Consider the following 17,833-nt stretch of genomic DNA (forward strand, 5'->3'; position numbering starts at 1 on the left):
CACAAAGAATTTTCTGAGAGTGCTACTGTCTAGTTTTCATATGAGGTTATTTCCTTTACTACCATAGGCCCCCAAGTACTCCAAATCTCCACTTGCAGATTCCACAAAAACAGTGTTTCCAAACTGCTCTGTCAAAGGAAATGTTCAACTCTGTGAGTTGAATGTAATAATCACAGAGTAGTTTCTGAGAATGCTTCTATGGAGTTTTTATGAGAAGATATTTCCTTTTCCACCACAGTCCTCAAAGCCCTCCAGATTTCCAATTGCAGACGCTTGAAAAAGAGTGTTTCAAAGCTGCTCTGTGAAAGGGAAAGTTCAGCTCTGTGAGCTGAATCCAAACATCACAAAGAAGTTTCTGAGAATGCTTCTGTTCAGCTTTTATGTGAAGATTATCCCGTTTCCAACGAAATCTTCAAATTGTTCCAAATATCCACTTGCGGAACCCACAGAAAGAGTGTTTCGAAACTGCTGATTCAAAAGGAATCTTCCACTCTGTGAGTTGAATGCAATCATCACAAAGGAGTTTCTGACAATCCTTCTGTGTAGTTTTTATGTGAAGATATTTCCTTTTCCACCACAGCCCTGAAAGCGCTCCAAATGTCCACTTGCAGATTCTACGAAAAGAATGTTTCAAAACTGCTCTATGAAAAACAACGTTAAACTCTGTGACTGGAACAAAAACATCACAAAGAAGTATCTGAGAATGCTTCAGTTCTGTTTTTCTGTGAAGATATTCCCTCTTCAAAAGAAATCTTCAAAGAGGTCCACATATCCACGTACAGATTCTACAAAAAGAGAGTTTCAAAACTGCTCAATCAACAGGAGGATTCAACTCTGTGACTTGAATGCAATCATCACACAGAAGTTTCTGAGAACGCTTCACTTTAGTTTTTGCGTGAAAATATACGCGTTTCGAACGTAGGCCACCCAGTGGTCCAAATATCAACTTGCAGTTTCAAACCTGAACTACCAAAGGAAGCTTCAACTCTGTGAGTTGAATGCAAACATCATGAAGCAGTTTCTGAGAATGCTTCCCTTCAGGTATGGGAAGCTTATCCCGTTTCCAACGAAATCCTCAGAGAGGTCCAAATATCCACCTGCAGATTCTACCAAAAGTGTGTTTGGAAACTGCTCCATCCAAAGGAATGTTCAGCTCTGTGAGATAAACTCAATCGTCACAAAGAATTTTCTGAGAATGCTTCCGTTTGGTTTTTATATGAAGTTATTCCCTTTACTATCGTAGGCCTCAAAGCAGTCCAAATCTCCATTTGCAGATTCTACAAAAAGAGTGTTTCCAGTCTGCTCTATCAATAGGAATGTACAACTCCGTGGGTTGAACGCAATCATCACAAAGTAGTTTCTGAGAATGCTTCTATCTAGTTTTTATGTGAAGATATTTCCTTTTCCACCACAGACCTCAAAGCCCTCCAAATGTCCACTTGCAGATTCTAGAAAAAGAGTGTTTCAAAGCTGCTCTGTCAAAGGGAAAGTTCAACTCTGTGAGGTGAACCCAAACATCAGAAAGAAGTTTCTGGGAATGCTTCTGTCTAGCTTTGATGTGAAGATTATCCCGTTTCCAACGAAATCTTCAAAGAGGTCCAAATATCCACTTGCGGATCCCACAGTTAGAGTGTTTCGAAACTGCTGCTTCAAAAGGAGTCTTCAACTCTGCGAGTTCAATGCAATCATCACAAAGAGGTTTCGGACAATGCTTCTCTCTAGGTTTTATGTGAAGATATTTCCTTTTCCACCAGAGCCCTGAAAGCGCTCCAAATGTTCACCTGCAGATTCTACGAAAAGAATGTTTCAAAACTGCTCCATGGAAAGCAATGTTAAACTCTGTGACTGGAACACAAATATCACATAGAAGTATCTGAGAATGCTTCAGTTTAGTTTTTCTGTGAAGATATTCCCGTTTCCAAAGAAATCTTCAAAGAGGTCCACATATCCACTTACAGATTCTACAAAAAGACAGTTTCAAAACTGCTCAATCATAAGGAGGGTTGAACTCTGTGACTGGAATGCAATCATCACACAGAAGTTTCTGAGAATGCTTCTCTTTAGTTTTTACGTGAAGATATACCCATTTCGAACGAAGGCCACCCAGCGGTCCAAATCTCCACTTGCAGATTCTACAAAAAGAGTGTTTCAAACCTGAGCTACCAAAGGAAGCTTCAACTCTGTGAGTTGAATGCAAACATCACGAAGCAGTTTCTGAGAAGGTTTCTGTTTAGTTATGGGGATTTTATCCCGTTTCCAACGATATCCTCAGAAAGGTCCAAATATCCACCCGCAGATTCTACCAAAAGTGTTTTCGGAAACTGCTCCATCAAAAGGAATGTTAAGCTCTGTGAGTTAAACTCAATCCTCACAAAGAATTTTCTGAGAATGCTTCCGTTTGGTTTTTATATGAAGTTATTTTCTTTACTACCGTGGGCCACAGAACAGTCCAAATCTCCATTTTCAGATTCTATAGAAAGAGTGTTTCCAGTCTGATCTATCAATAGGAATGTTCAACTCCGTGAGTTGAATGCAATCATCACAAAATAGTTTCGGAGAACGATTCCATCTAGTTTTTATGTGAAGATATTTCCTTTTCCACCACAGGCCTCAAAGCCCTCCAAATGTCCACTTGCAGATTCTAGAAAAAGAGTGTCTCATAGCTGCTCTTTCAAAAGGAAAGTTTGGAAGTTGAATACAAACATCACAACCTAGTTTATGAGAATGCTTCTGTTTAGTTTTTATGTGAAGATGATCCCGTTTCCAATGAAATCTTCAAAGAGGTCCACATATCCACTTGCAGATTCCAAAGAAAGAGAGTTTCAAAACTGCTCCATCCAAAGGATTGTTCAACTCTGTGAGTTGAATGCAGTCATCACAGAAAACTTTCTGAGAATGCTTCTGTCTAGGTTTGATGTGAAGATATACCCGTTTCGAACGAAGGCCACAAAGTGGTCCAAATATCCACTTCCAGATTCTACTAAAAGGGTGTTTCAAACCTGAACTCTCAAAGGAAGGTTCAACTCTGTGAGTTGAATGCAAACATCACAAAGAAGTTTCTGAGAATGCTTCCGTTTAGGTATGGGAAGTTTATCCCATTTCCAACGAAATCCTCAGAGAGGTCCAAATGTCCACATGCAGATTCTACAAAAAGTGTGTTTGGAAACTGCTCCATCAAAACGAATGTTCAGCTCTCTGAGTTAAACTCAATCGTCACAAAGAATTTTCTGAGAGTGCTACTGTCTAGTTTTCATATGAGGTTATTTCCTTTACTACCATAGGCCCCCAAGTACTCCAAATCTCCACTTGCAGATTCCACAAAAACAGTGTTTCCAAACTGCTCTGTCAAAGGAAATGTTCAACTCTGTGAGTTGAATGTAATAATCACAGAGTAGTTTCTGAGAATGCTTCTATGGAGTTTTTATGAGAAGATATTTCCTTTTCCACCACAGTCCTCAAAGCCCTCCAGATTTCCAATTGCAGACGCTTGAAAAAGAGTGTTTCAAAGCTGCTCTGTGAAAGGGAAAGTTCAGCTCTGTGAGCTGAATCCAAACATCACAAAGAAGTTTCTGAGAATGCTTCTGTTCAGCTTTTATGTGAAGATTATCCCGTTTCCAACGAAATCTTCAAATTGTTCCAAATATCCACTTGCGGAACCCACAGAAAGAGTGTTTCGAAACTGCTGATTCAAAAGGAATCTTCCACTCTGTGAGTTGAATGCAATCATCACAAAGGAGTTTCTGACAATCCTTCTGTGTAGTTTTTATGTGAAGATATTTCCTTTTCCACCACAGACCTCAAAGCCCTCCAAATGTCCACTTGCAGATTCTAGAAAAAGAGTGTTTCAAATCTGCTCTGTCAAAGGGAAAGTTCAACTCTGTGAGGTGAACCCAAACATCAGAAAGAAGTTTCTGGGAATGCTTCTGTCTAGCTTTGATGTGAAGATTATCCCGTTTCCAACGAAATCTTCAAAGAGGTCCAAATATCCACTTGCGGATCCCACAGTTAGAGTGTTTCGAAACTGCTGCTTCAAAAGGAGTCTTCAACTCTGCGAGTTCAATGCAATCATCACAAAGAGGTTTCGGACAATGCTTCTCTCTAGGTTTTATGTGAAGATATTTCCTTTTCCACCAGAGCCCTGAAAGCGCTCCAAATGTTCACCTGCAGATTCTACGAAAAGAATGTTTCAAAACTGCTCCATGGAAAGCAATGTTAAACTCTGTGACTGGAACACAAATATCACATAGAAGTATCTGAGAATGCTTCAGTTTAGTTTTTCTGTGAAGATATTCCCGTTTCCAAAGAAATCTTCAAAGAGGTCCACATATCCACTTACAGATTCTACAAAAAGACAGTTTCAAAACTGCTCAATCATAAGGAGGGTTGAACTCTGTGACTGGAATGCAATCATCACACAGAAGTTTCTGAGAATGCTTCTCTTTAGTTTTTACGTGAAGATATACCCATTTCGAACGAAGGCCACCCAGCGGTCCAAATATCCACTTGCAGATTCTACAAAAAGAGTGTTTCAAACCTGAGCTACCAAAGGAAGCTTCAACTCTGTGAGTTGAATGCAAACATCACGAAGCAGTTTCTGAGAAGGTTTCTGTTTAGTTATGGGGATTTTATCCCGTTTCCAACGATATCCTCAGAAAGGTCCAAATATCCACCCGCAGATTCTACCAAAAGTGTTTTCGGAAACTGCTCCATCAAAAGGAATGTTAAGCTCTGTGAGTTAAACTCAATCCTCACAAAGAATTTTCTGAGAATGCTTCCGTTTGGTTTTTATATGAAGTTATTTTCTTTACTACCGTGGGCCACAGAACAGTCCAAATCTCCATTTTCAGATTCTATAGAAAGAGTGTTTCCAGTCTGATCTATCAATAGGAATGTTCAACTCCGTGAGTTGAATGCAATCATCACAAAATAGTTTCGGAGAACGATTCCATCTAGTTTTTATGTGAAGATATTTCCTTTTCCACCACAGGCCTCAAAGCCCTCCAAATGTCCACTTGCAGATTCTAGAAAAAGAGGAGTGTCTCATAGCTGCTCTTTCAAAAGGAAAGTTTGGAAGTTGAATACAAACATCACAACCTAGTTTATGAGAATGCTTCTGTTTAGTTTTTATGTGAAGATGATCCCGTTTCCAATGAAATCTTCAAAGAGGTCCACATATCCACTTGCAGATTCCAAAGAAAGAGAGTTTCAAAACTGCTCCATCCAAAGGATTGTTCAACTCTGTGAGTTGAATGCAGTCATCACAGAAAACTTTCTGAGAATGCTTCTGTCTAGGTTTGATGTGAAGATATACCCGTTTCGAACGAAGGCCACAAAGTGGTCCAAATATCCACTTCCAGATTCTACTAAAAGGGTGTTTCAAACCTGAACTCTCAAAGGAAGGTTCAACTCTGTGAGTTGAATGCAAACATCACAAAGAAGTTTCTGAGAATGCTTCCGTTTAGGTATGGGAAGTTTATCCCATTTCCAACGAAATCCTCAGAGAGGTCCAAATGTCCACATGCAGATTCTACAAAAAGTGTGTTTGGAAACTGCTCCATCAAAACGAATGTTCAGCTCTCTGAGTTAAACTCAATCGTCACAAAGAATTTTCTGAGAGTGCTACTGTCTAGTTTTCATATGAGGTTATTTCCTTTACTACCATAGGCCCCCAAGTACTCCAAATCTCCACTTGCAGATTCCACAAAAACAGTGTTTCCAAACTGCTCTGTCAAAGGAAATGTTCAACTCTGTGAGTTGAATGTAATAATCACAGAGTAGTTTCTGAGAATGCTTCTATGGAGTTTTTATGAGAAGATATTTCCTTTTCCACCACAGTCCTCAAAGCCCTCCAGATTTCCAATTGCAGACGCTTGAAAAAGAGTGTTTCAAAGCTGCTCTGTGAAAGGGAAAGTTCAGCTCTGTGAGCTGAATCCAAACATCACAAAGAAGTTTCTGAGAATGCTTCTGTTCAGCTTTTATGTGAAGATTATCCCGTTTCCAACGAAATCTTCAAATTGTTCCAAATATCCACTTGCGGAACCCACAGAAAGAGTGTTTCGAAACTGCTGATTCAAAAGGAATCTTCCACTCTGTGAGTTGAATGCAATCATCACAAAGGAGTTTCTGACAATCCTTCTGTGTAGTTTTTATGTGAAGATATTTCCTTTTCCACCACAGCCCTGAAAGCGCTCCAAATGTCCACTTGCAGATTCTACAAAAAGAATGTTTCAAAACTGCTCTATGAAAAACAACGTTAAACTCTGTGACTGGAACAAAAACATCACAAAGAAGCATCTGAGAATGCTTCACTTCTGTTTTTCTGTGAAGATATTCCCTCTTCAAAAGAAATCTTCAAAGAGGTCCACATATCCACGTACAGATTCTACAAAAAGAGAGTTTCAAAACTGCTCAATCAACAGGAGGATTCAACTCTGTGACTTGAATGCAATCATCACACAGAAGTTTCTGAGAACGCTTCACTTTAGTTTTTGCGTGAAAATATACGCGTTTCGAACGTAGGCCACCCAGTGGTCCAAATATCAACTTGCAGTTTCAAACCTGAACTACCAAAGGAAGCTTCAACTCTGTGAGTTGAATGCAAACTTCATGAAGCAGTTTCTGAGAATGCTTCCCTTCAGGTATGGGAAGCTTATCCCGTTTCCAACGAAATCCTCAGAGAGGTCCAAATATCCACCTGCAGATTCTACCAAAAGTGTGTTTGGAAACTGCTCCATCCAAAGGAATGTTCAGCTCTGTGAGATAAACTCAATCGTCACAAAGAATTTTCTGAGAATGCTTCCGTTTGGTTTTTATATGAAGTTATTCCCTTTACTATCGTAGGCCTCAAAGCAGTCCAAATCTCCATTTGCAGATTCTACAAAAAGAGTGTTTCCAGTCTGCTCTATCAATAGGAATGTACAACTCCGTGGGTTGAACGCAATCATCACAAAGTAGTTTCTGAGAATGCTTCTATCTAGTTTTTATGTGAAGATATTTCCTTTTCCACCACAGACCTCAAAGCCCTCCAAATGTCCACTTGCAGATTCTAGAAAAAGAGTGTTTCAAAGCTGCTCTGTCAAAGGGAAAGTTCAACTCTGTGAGGTGAACCCAAACATCAGAAAGAAGTTTCTGGGAATGCTTCTGTCTAGCTTTGATGTGAAGATTATCCCGTTTCCAACGAAATCTTCAAAGAGGTCCAAATATCCACTTGCGGATCCCACAGTTAGAGTGTTTCGAAACTGCTGCTTCAAAAGGAGTCTTCAACTCTGCGAGTTCAATGCAATCATCACAAAGAGGTTTCGGACAATGCTTCTCTCTAGGTTTTATGTGAAGATATTTCCTTTTCCACCAGAGCCCTGAAAGCGCTCCAAATGTTCACCTGCAGATTCTACGAAAAGAACGTTTCAAAACTGCTCCATGGAAAGCAATGTTAAACTCTGTGACTGGAACACAAATATCACATAGAAGTATCTGAGAATGCTTCAGTTTAGTTTTTCTGTGAAGATATTCCCGTTTCCAAAGAAATCTTCAAAGAGGTCCACATATCCACTTACAGATTCTACAAAAAGACAGTTTCAAAACTGCTCAATCATAAGGAGGGTTGAACTCTGTGACTGGAATGCAATCATCACACAGAAGTTTCTGAGAATGCTTCTCTTTAGTTTTTACGTGAAGATATACCCATTTCGAACGAAGGCCACCCAGCGGTCCAAATCTCCACTTGCAGATTCTACAAAAAGAGTGTTTCAAACCTGAGCTACCAAAGGAAGCTTCAACTCTGTGAGTTGAATGCAAACATCACGAAGCAGTTTCTGAGAAGGTTTCTGTTTAGTTATGGGGATTTTATCCCGTTTCCAACGATATCCTCAGAAAGGTCCAAATATCCACCCGCAGATTCTACCAAAAGTGTTTTCGGAAACTGCTCCATCAAAAGGAATGTTAAGCTCTGTGAGTTAAACTCAATCCTCACAAAGAATTTTCTGAGAATGCTTCCGTTTGGTTTTTATATGAAGTTATTTTCTTTACTACCGTGGGCCACAGAACAGTCCAAATCTCCATTTTCAGATTCTATAGAAAGAGTGTTTCCAGTCTGATCTATCAATAGGAATGTTCAACTCCGTGAGTTGAATGCAATCATCACAAAATAGTTTCGGAGAACGATTCCATCTAGTTTTTATGTGAAGATATTTCCTTTTCCACCACAGGCCTCAAAGCCCTCCAAATGTCCACTTGCAGATTCTAGAAAAAGAGGAGTGTCTCATGGCTGCTCTTTCAAAAGGAAAGTTTGGAAGTTGAATACAAACATCACAACCTAGTTTATGAGAATGCTTCTGTTTAGTTTTTATGTGAAGATGATCCCGTTTCCAATGAAATCTTCAAAGAGGTCCACATATCCACTTGCAGATTCCAAAGAAAGAGAGTTTCAAAACTGCTCCATCCAAAGGATTGTTCAACTCTGTGAGTTGAATGCAGTCATCACAGAAAACTTTCTGAGAATGCTTCTGTCTAGGTTTGATGTGAAGATATACCCGTTTCGAACGAAGGCCACAAAGTGGTCCAAATATCCACTTCCAGATTCTACTAAAAGGGTGTTTCAAACCTGAACTCTCAAAGGAAGGTTCAACTCTGTGAGTTGAATGCAAACATCACAAAGAAGTTTCTGAGAATGCTTCCGTTTAGGTATGGGAAGTTTATCCCATTTCCAACGAAATCCTCAGAGAGGTCCAAATGTCCACATGCAGATTCTACAAAAAGTGTGTTTGGAAACTGCTCCCTCAAAACGAATGTTCAGCTCTCTGAGTTAAACTCAATCGTCACAAAGAATTTTCTGAGAGTGCTACTGTCTAGTTTTCATATGAGGTTATTTCCTTTACTACCATAGGCCCCCAAGTACTCCAAATCTCCACTTGCAGATTCCACAAAAACAGTGTTTCCAAACTGCTCTGTCAAAGGAAATGTTCAACTCTGTGAGTTGAATGTAATAATCACAGAGTAGTTTCTGAGAATGCTTCTATGGAGTTTTTATGAGAAGATATTTCCTTTTCCACCACAGTCCTCAAAGCCCTCCAGATTTCCAATTGCAGACGCTTGAAAAAGAGTGTTTCAAAGCTGCTCTGTGAAAGGGAAAGTTCAGCTCTGTGAGCTGAATCCAAACATCACAAAGAAGTTTCTGAGAATGCTTCTGTTCAGCTTTTATGTGAAGATTATCCCGTTTCCAACGAAATCTTCAAATTGTTCCAAATATCCACTTGCGGAACCCACAGAAAGAGTGTTTCGAAACTGCTGATTCAAAAGGAATCTTCCACTCTGTGAGTTGAATGCAATCATCACAAAGGAGTTTCTGACAATCCTTCTGTGTAGTTTTTATGTGAAGATATTTCCTTTTCCACCACAGCCCTGAAAGCGCTCCAAATGTCCACTTGCAGATTCTACGAAAAGAATGTTTCAAAACTGCTCTATGAAAAACAACGTTAAACTCTGTGACTGGAACAAAAACATCACAAAGAAGTATCTGAGAATGCTTCAGTTCTGTTTTTCTGTGAAGATATTCCCTCTTCACAAGAAATCTTCAAAGAGGTCCACATATCCACGTACAGATTCTACAAAAAGAGAGTTTCAAAACTGCTCAATCAACAGGAGGATTCAACTCTGTGACTTGAATGCAATCATCACACAGAAGTTTCTGAGAACGCTTCACTTTAGTTTTTGCGTGAAAATATACGCGTTTCGAACGTAGGCCACCCAGTGGTCCAAATATCAACTTGCAGTTTCAAACCTGAACTACCAAAGGAAGCTTCAACTCTGTGAGTTGAATGCAAACATCATGAAGCAGTTTCTGAGAATGCTTCCCTTCAGGTATGGGAAGCTTATCCCGTTTCCAACGAAATCCTCAGAGAGGTCCAAATATCCACCTGCAGATTCTACCAAAAGTGTGTTTGGAAACTGCTCCATCCAAAGGAATGTTCAGCTCTGTGAGATAAACTCAATCGTCACAAAGAATTTTCTGAGAATGCTTCCGTTTGGTTTTTATATGAAGTTATTCCCTTTACTATCGTAGGCCTCAAAGCAGTCCAAATCTCCATTTGCAGATTCTACAAAAAGAGTGTTTCCAGTCTGCTCTATCAATAGGAATGTACAACTCCGTGGGTTGAACGCAATCATCACAAAGTAGTTTCTGAGAATGCTTCTATCTAGTTTTTATGTGAAGATATTTCCTTTTCCACCACAGACCTCAAAGCCCTCCAAATGTCCACTTGCAGATTCTAGAAAAAGAGTGTTTCAAAGCTGCTCTGTCAAAGGGAAAGTTCAACTCTGTGAGGTGAACCCAAACATCAGAAAGAAGTTTCTGGGAATGCTTCTGTCTAGCTTTGATGTGAAGATTATCCCGTTTCCAACGAAATCTTCAAAGAGGTCCAAATATCCACTTGCGGATCCCACAGTTAGAGTGTTTCGAAACTGCTGCTTCAAAAGGAGTCTTCAACTCTGCGAGTTCAATGCAATCATCACAAAGAGGTTTCGGACAATGCTTCTCTCTAGGTTTTATGTGAAGATATTTCCTTTTCCACCAGAGCCCTGAAAGCGCTCCAAATGTTCACCTGCAGATTCTACGAAAAGAATGTTTCAAAACTGCTCCATGGAAAGCAATGTTAAACTCTGTGACTGGAACACAAATATCACATAGAAGTATCTGAGAATGCTTCAGTTTAGTTTTTCTGTGAAGATATTCCCGTTTCCAAAGAAATCTTCAAAGAGGTCCACATATCCACTTACAGATTCTACAAAAAGACAGTTTCAAAACTGCTCAATCATAAGGAGGGTTGAACTCTGTGACTGGAATGCAATCATCACACAGAAGTTTCTGAGAATGCTTCTCTTTAGTTTTTACGTGAAGATATACCCATTTCGAACGAAGGCCACCCAGCGGTCCAAATCTCCACTTGCAGATTCTACAAAAAGAGTGTTTCAAACCTGAGCTACCAAAGGAAGCTTCAACTCTGTGAGTTGAATGCAAACATCACGAAGCAGTTTCTGAGAAGGTTTCTGTTTAGTTATGGGGATTTTATCCCGTTTCCAACGATATCCTCAGAAAGGTCCAAATATCCACCCGCAGATTCTACCAAAAGTGTTTTCGGAAACTGCTCCATCAAAAGGAATGTTAAGCTCTGTGAGTTAAACTCAATCCTCACAAAGAATTTTCTGAGAATGCTTCCGTTTGGTTTTTATATGAAGTTATTTTCTTTACTACCGTGGGCCACAGAACAGTCCAAATCTCCATTTTCAGATTCTATAGAAAGAGTGTTTCCAGTCTGATCTATCAATAGGAATGTTCAACTCCGTGAGTTGAATGCAATCATCACAAAATAGTTTCGGAGAACGATTCCATCTAGTTTTTATGTGAAGATATTTCCTTTTCCACCACAGGCCTCAAAGCCCTCCAAATGTCCACTTGCAGATTCTAGAAAAAGAGTGTCTCATAGCTGCTCTTTCAAAAGGAAAGTTTGGAAGTTGAATACAAACATCACAACCTAGTTTATGAGAATGCTTCTGTTTAGTTTTTATGTGAAGATGATCCCGTTTCCAATGAAATCTTCAAAGAGGTCCACATATCCACTTGCAGATTCCAAAGAAAGAGAGTTTCAAAACTGCTCCATCCAAAGGATTGTTCAACTCTGTGAGTTGAATGCAGTCATCACAGAAAACTTTCTGAGAATGCTTCTGTCTAGGTTTGATGTGAAGATATACCCGTTTCGAACGAAGGCCACAAAGTGGTCCAAATATCCACTTCCAGATTCTACTAAAAGGGTGTTTCAAACCTGAACTCTCAAAGGAAGGTTCAACTCTGTGAGTTGAATGCAAACATCACAAAGAAGTTTCTGAGAATGCTTCCGTTTAGGTATGGGAAGTTTATCCCATTTCCAACGAAATCCTCAGAGAGGTCCAAATGTCCACATGCAGATTCTACAAAAAGTGTGTTTGGAAACTGCTCCATCAAAACGAATGTTCAGCTCTCTGAGTTAAACTCAATCGTCACAAAGAATTTTCTGAGAGTGCTACTGTCTAGTTTTCATATGAGGTTATTTCCTTTACTACCATAGGCCCCCAAGTACTCCAAATCTCCACTTGCAGATTCCACAAAAACAGTGTTTCCAAACTGCTCTGTCAAAGGAAATGTTCAACTCTGTGAGTTGAATGTAATAATCACAGAGTAGTTTCTGAGAATGCTTCTATGGAGTTTTTATGAGAAGATATTTCCTTTTCCACCACAGTCCTCAAAGCCCTCCAGATTTCCAATTGCAGACGCTTGAAAAAGAGTGTTTCAAAGCTGCTCTGTGAAAGGGAAAGTTCAGCTCTGTGAGCTGAATCCAAACATCACAAAGAAGTTTCTGAGAATGCTTCTGTTCAGCTTTTATGTGAAGATTATCCCGTTTCCAACGAAATCTTCAAATTGTTCCAAATATCCACTTGCGGAACCCACAGAAAGAGTGTTTCGAAACTGCTGATTCAAAAGGAATCTTCCACTCTGTGAGTTGAATGCAATCATCACAAAGGAGTTTCTGACAATCCTTCTGTGTAGTTTTTATGTGAAGATATTTCCTTTTCCACCACAGACCTCAAAGCCCTCCAAATGTCCACTTGCAGATTCTAGAAAAAGAGTGTTTCAAAGCTGCTCTGTCAAAGGGAAAGTTCAACTCTGTGAGGTGAACCCAAACATCAGAAAGAAGTTTCTGGGAATGCTTCTGTCTAGCTTTGATGTGAAGATTATCCCGTTTCCAACGAAATCTTCAAAGAGGTCCAAATATCCACTTGCGGATCCCACAGTTAGAGTGTTTCGAAACTGCTGCTTCAAAAGGAGTCTTCAACTCTGCGAGTTCAATGCAATCATCACAAAGAGGTTTCGGACAATGCTTCTCTCTAGGTTTTATGTGAAGATATTTCCTTTTCCACCAGAGCCCTGAAAGCGCTCCAAATGTTCACCTGCAGATTCTACGAAAAGAATGTTTCAAAACTGCTCCATGGAAAGCAATGTTAAACTCTGTGACTGGAACACAAATATCACATAGAAGTATCTGAGAATGCTTCAGTTTAGTTTTTCTGTGAAGATATTCCCGTTTCCAAAGAAATCTTCAAAGAGGTCCACATATCCACTTACAGATTCTACAAAAAGACAGTTTCAAAACTGCTCAATCATAAGGAGGGTTGAACTCTGTGACTGGAATGCAATCATCACACAGAAGTTTCTGAGAATGCTTCTCTTTAGTTTTTACGTGAAGATATACCCATTTCGAACGAAGGCCACCCAGCGGTCCAAATCTCCACTTGCAGATTCTACAAAAAGAGTGTTTCAAACCTGAGCTACCAAAGGAAGCTTCAACTCTGTGAGTTGAATGCAAACATCACGAAGCAGTTTCTGAGAAGGTTTCTGTTTAGTTATGGGGATTTTATCCCGTTTCCAACGATATCCTCAGAAAGGTCCAAATATCCACCCGCAGATTCTACCAAAAGTGTTTTCGGAAACTGCTCCATCAAAAGGAATGTTAAGCTCTGTGAGTTAAACTCAATCCTCACAAAGAATTTTCTGAGAATGCTTCCGTTTGGTTTTTATATGAAGTTATTTTCTTTACTACCGTGGGCCACAGAACAGTCCAAATCTCCATTTTCAGATTCTATAGAAAGAGTGTTTCCAGTCTGATCTATCAATAGGAATGTTCAACTCCGTGAGTTGAATGCAATCATCACAAAATAGTTTCGGAGAACGATTCCATCTAGTTTTTATGTGAAGATATTTCCTTTTCCACCACAGGCCTCAAAGCCCTCCAAATGTCCACTTGCAGATTCTAGAAAAAGAGGAGTGTCTCATGGCTGCTCTTTCAAAAGGAAAGTTTGGAAGTTGAATACAAACATCACAACCTAGTTTATGAGAATGCTTCTGTTTAGTTTTTATGTGAAGATGATCCCGTTTCCAATGAAATCTTCAAAGAGGTCCACATATCCACTTGCAGATTCCAAAGAAAGAGAGTTTCAAAACTGCTCCATCCAAAGGATTGTTCAACTCTGTGAGTTGAATGCAGTCATCACAGAAAACTTTCTGAGAATGCTTCTGTCTAGGTTTGATGTGAAGATATACCCGTTTCGAACGAAGGCCACAAAGTGGTCCAAATATCCACTTCCAGATTCTACTAAAAGGGTGTTTCAAACCTGAACTCTCAAAGGAAGGTTCAACTCTGTGAGTTGAATGCAAACATCACAAAGAAGTTTCTGAGAATGCTTCCGTTTAGGTATGGGAAGTTTATCCCATTTCCAACGAAATCCTCAGAGAGGTCCAAATGTCCACATGCAGATTCTACAAAAAGTGTGTTTGGAAACTGCTCCATCAAAACGAATGTTCAGCTCTCTGAGTTAAACTCAATCGTCACAAAGAATTTTCTGAGAGTGCTACTGTCTAGTTTTCATATGAGGTTATTTCCTTTACTACCATAGGCCCCCAAGTACTCCAAATCTCCACTTGCAGATTCCACAAAAACAGTGTTTCCAAACTGCTCTGTCAAAGGAAATGTTCAACTCTGTGAGTTGAATGTAATAATCACAGAGTAGTTTCTGAGAATGCTTCTATGGAGTTTTTATGAGAAGATATTTCCTTTTCCACCACAGTCCTCAAAGCCCTCCAGATTTCCAATTGCAGACGCTTGAAAAAGAGTGTTTCAAAGCTGCTCTGTGAAAGGGAAAGTTCAGCTCTGTGAGCTGAATCCAAACATCACAAAGAAGTTTCTGAGAATGCTTCTGTTCAGCTTTTATGTGAAGATTATCCCGTTTCCAACGAAATCTTCAAATTGTTCCAAATATCCACTTGCGGAACCCACAGAAAGAGTGTTTCGAAACTGCTGATTCAAAAGGAATCTTCCACTCTGTGAGTTGAATGCAATCATCACAAAGGAGTTTCTGACAATCCTTCTGTGTAGTTTTTATGTGAAGATATTTCCTTTTCCACCACAGCCCTGAAAGCGCTCCAAATGTCCACTTGCAGATTCTACGAAAAGAATGTTTCAAAACTGCTCTATGAAAAACAACGTTAAACTCTGTGACTGGAACAAAAACATCACAAAGAAGCATCTGAGAATGCTTCAGTTCTGTTTTTCTGTGAAGATATTCCCTCTTCAAAAGAAATCTTCAAAGAGGTCCACATATCCACGTACAGATTCTACAAAAAGAGAGTTTCAAAACTGCTCAATCAACAGGAGGATTCAACTCTGTGACTTGAATGCAATCATCACACAGAAGTTTCTGAGAACGCTTCACTTTAGTTTTTGCGTGAAAATATACGCGTTTCGAACGTAGGCCACCCAGTGGTCCAAATATCAACTTGCAGTTTCAAACCTGAACTACCAAAGGAAGCTTCAACTCTGTGAGTTGAATGCAAACTTCATGAAGCAGTTTCTGAGAATGCTTCCCTTCAGGTATGGGAAGCTTATCCCGTTTCCAACGAAATCCTCAGAGAGGTCCAAATATCCACCTGCAGATTCTACCAAAAGTGTGTTTGGAAACTGCTCCATCCAAAGGAATGTTCAGCTCTGTGAGATAAACTCAATCGTCACAAAGAATTTTCTGAGAATGCTTCCGTTTGGTTTTTATATGAAGTTATTCCCTTTACTATCGTAGGCCTCAAAGCAGTCCAAATCTCCATTTGCAGATTCTACAAAAAGAGTGTTTCCAGTCTGCTCTATCAATAGGAATGTACAACTCCGTGGGTTGAACGCAATCATCACAAAGTAGTTTCTGAGAATGCTTCTATCTAGTTTTTATGTGAAGATATTTCCTTTTCCACCACAGACCTCAAAGCCCTCCAAATGTCCACTTGCAGATTCTAGAAAAAGAGTGTTTCAAAGCTGCTCTGTCAAAGGGAAAGTTCAACTCTGTGAGGTGAACCCAAACATCAGAAAGAAGTTTCTGGGAATGCTTCTGTCTAGCTTTGATGTGAAGATTATCCCGTTTCCAACGAAATCTTCAAAGAGGTCCAAATATCCACTTGCGGATCCCACAGTTAGAGTGTTTCGAAACTGCTGCTTCAAAAGGAGTCTTCAACTCTGCGAGTTCAATGCAATCATCACAAAGAGGTTTCGGACAATGCTTCTCTCTAGGTTTTATGTGAAGATATTTCCTTTTCCACCAGAGCCCTGAAAGCGCTCCAAATGTTCACCTGCAGATTCTACGAAAAGAATGTTTCAAAACTGCTCCATGGAAAGCAATGTTAAACTCTGTGACTGGAACACAAATATCACATAGAAGTATCTGAGAATGCTTCAGTTTAGTTTTTCTGTGAAGATATTCCCGTTTCCAAAGAAATCTTCAAAGAGGTCCACATATCCACTTACAGATTCTACAAAAAGACAGTTTCAAAACTGCTCAATCATAAGGAGGGTTGAACTCTGTGACTGGAATGCAATCATCACACAGAAGTTTCTGAGAATGCTTCTCTTTAGTTTTTACGTGAAGATATACCCATTTCGAACGAAGGCCACCCAGCGGTCCAAATCTCCACTTGCAGATTCTACAAAAAGAGTGTTTCAAACCTGAGCTACCAAAGGAAGCTTCAACTCTGTGAGTTGAATGCAAACATCACGAAGCAGTTTCTGAGAAGGTTTCTGTTTAGTTATGGGGATTTTATCCCGTTTCCAACGATATCCTCAGAAAGGTCCAAATATCCACCCGCAGATTCTACCAAAAGTGTTTTCGGAAACTGCTCCATCAAAAGGAATGTTAAGCTCTGTGAGTTAAACTCAATCCTCACAAAGAATTTTCTGAGAATGCTTCCGTTTGGTTTTTATATGAAGTTATTTTCTTTACTACCGTGGGCCACAGAACAGTCCAAATCTCCATTTTCAGATTCTATAGAAAGAGTGTTTCCAGTCTGATCTATCAATAGGAATGTTCAACTCCGTGAGTTGAATGCAATCATCACAAAATAGTTTCGGAGAACGATTCCATCTAGTTTTTATGTGAAGATATTTCCTTTTCCACCACAGGCCTCAAAGCCCTCCAAATGTCCACTTGCAGATTCTAGAAAAAGAGGAGTGTCTCATGGCTGCTCTTTCAAAAGGAAAGTTTGGAAGTTGAATACAAACATCACAACCTAGTTTATGAGAATGCTTCTGTTTAGTTTTTATGTGAAGATGATCCCGTTTCCAATGAAATCTTCAAAGAGGTCCACATATCCACTTGCAGATTCCAAAGAAAGAGAGTTTCAAAACTGCTCCATCCAAAGGATTGTTCAACTCTGTGAGTTGAATGCAGTCATCACAGAAAACTTTCTGAGAATGCTTCTGTCTAGGTTTGATGTGAAGATATACCCGTTTCGAACGAAGGCCACAAAGTGGTCCAAATATCCACTTCCAGATTCTACTAAAAGGGTGTTTCAAACCTGAACTCTCAAAGGAAGGTTCAACTCTGTGAGTTGAATGCAAACATCACAAAGAAGTTTCTGAGAATGCTTCCGTTTAGGTATGGGAAGTTTATCCCATTTCCAACGAAATCCTCAGAGAGGTCCAAATGTCCACATGCAGATTCTACAAAAAGTGTGTTTGGAAACTGCTCCCTCAAAACGAATGTTCAGCTCTCTGAGTTAAACTCAATCGTCACAAAGAATTTTCTGAGAGTGCTACTGTCTAGTTTTCATATGAGGTTATTTCCTTTACTACCATAGGCCCCCAAGTACTCCAAATCTCCACTTGCAGATTCCACAAAAACAGTGTTTCCAAACTGCTCTGTCAAAGGAAATGTTCAACTCTGTGAGTTGAATGTAATAATCACAGAGTAGTTTCTGAGAATGCTTCTATGGAGT

Source organism: Gorilla gorilla, chromosome X, assembly GCF_029281585.2.
Source record: "Gorilla gorilla gorilla isolate KB3781 chromosome X, NHGRI_mGorGor1-v2.1_pri, whole genome shotgun sequence".
NCBI classification, from domain to species: Eukaryota; Metazoa; Chordata; class Mammalia; order Primates; family Hominidae; genus Gorilla; species Gorilla gorilla.